The sequence below is a fragment of the Oncorhynchus tshawytscha genome, linkage group LG13, assembly GCF_018296145.1.
Source record: "Oncorhynchus tshawytscha isolate Ot180627B linkage group LG13, Otsh_v2.0, whole genome shotgun sequence".
Lineage (NCBI taxonomy): Eukaryota > Metazoa > Chordata > Actinopteri > Salmoniformes > Salmonidae > Oncorhynchus > Oncorhynchus tshawytscha.
Genome location: NC_056441.1, coordinates 31827108 through 31828140, shown reverse-complemented (window position 1 = coordinate 31828140; position 1033 = coordinate 31827108).

Genomic DNA, 1033 nt, shown 5'->3' with positions numbered 1-1033 from the left:
GTTGTTGGAGCTGCAGTTGTCGAAAAAGATGTTGTCGTAGGTGCTACAGTTGTTGTTGTGTCTGCTGTAGGTGCTACAGTTGTGGTTGTCGTAGGAGTTAAAATGGTCGTAGGACCTTCGGTTGTGATTGCCGTTGTTGGAGCTACAGTTTTCGAAGGGGATGTTGTCGTAGGTGCTATAGTTGTTGTAGAAGATGCTTCAGATGTGGTTGCAGTAAGGGCTGCAGTAGTGCTTGTGGAAGCAGCTTCAGTTGTTGTTGTAAGAGCTGCTGCTGTTGTAGTGGCCGTAGGAGCTCCAGTGGTTGTAGTAGGAGCTGCAGTTGTCGTAGGGGATGTTGTTGTGGTTATTGTAGAAGGATCTTCATTTCTAGTTGCAGTAGGGGCTGCTGTAGTGGTTGAGGAAGCAGCTACAGTTTTTGTTGGAGCTGCTGCAGTTGTAGTGGCTGTAGGAGCTACGGTAGTTGTAGTAGGAGCTGCAGTTGTCGTCGGGGATGTTGTTGTGGTAGTCGTAGTTTCTACAGTTGTTGTAGAAGAAGCTTCTGTTGTGGTTGTAGTAGGGGCTGCACTTGTTCTTGTGGAAGAAGCTACAGTTGGAGTTGTAGGAGCTGTGGTTGTCGTAGTAGCTGCATCATTTGTGGTGGTCGCAGGATCTACCATTTTTGTTGTAGTAGAAGCTGTAGTTGTTGCCGTAGGTGGTATTGTTGCGCTTGTTTTAGATGTTATAGAAGCTGCAGTGGTTGTCGTTGCAGCTGCTGTTGTGCTTGCTATTGTAGCTAACGTTGTTGTTGTATGAGCTAGAGTTGTTGTTGCCATAGGGGCTGCAGTAGTGGTTGTGGATGCAGCTACAGTTGGTGCTGCTGCATTTGTAGTGATCTTAGGAGCAACATTTGTTGTACTAATTGCTGTTGTGCTTGCTGTAGGAGCTACATTTGTGTTTGTCGTAGGACTTACAAAAGCAGTGGGTCCTGCAGTTTTGATTGGCGTTGTAGGAGCTACAGTTGTTGGAGCTGTAGTTCTCGAAAAGGATGTTGTTG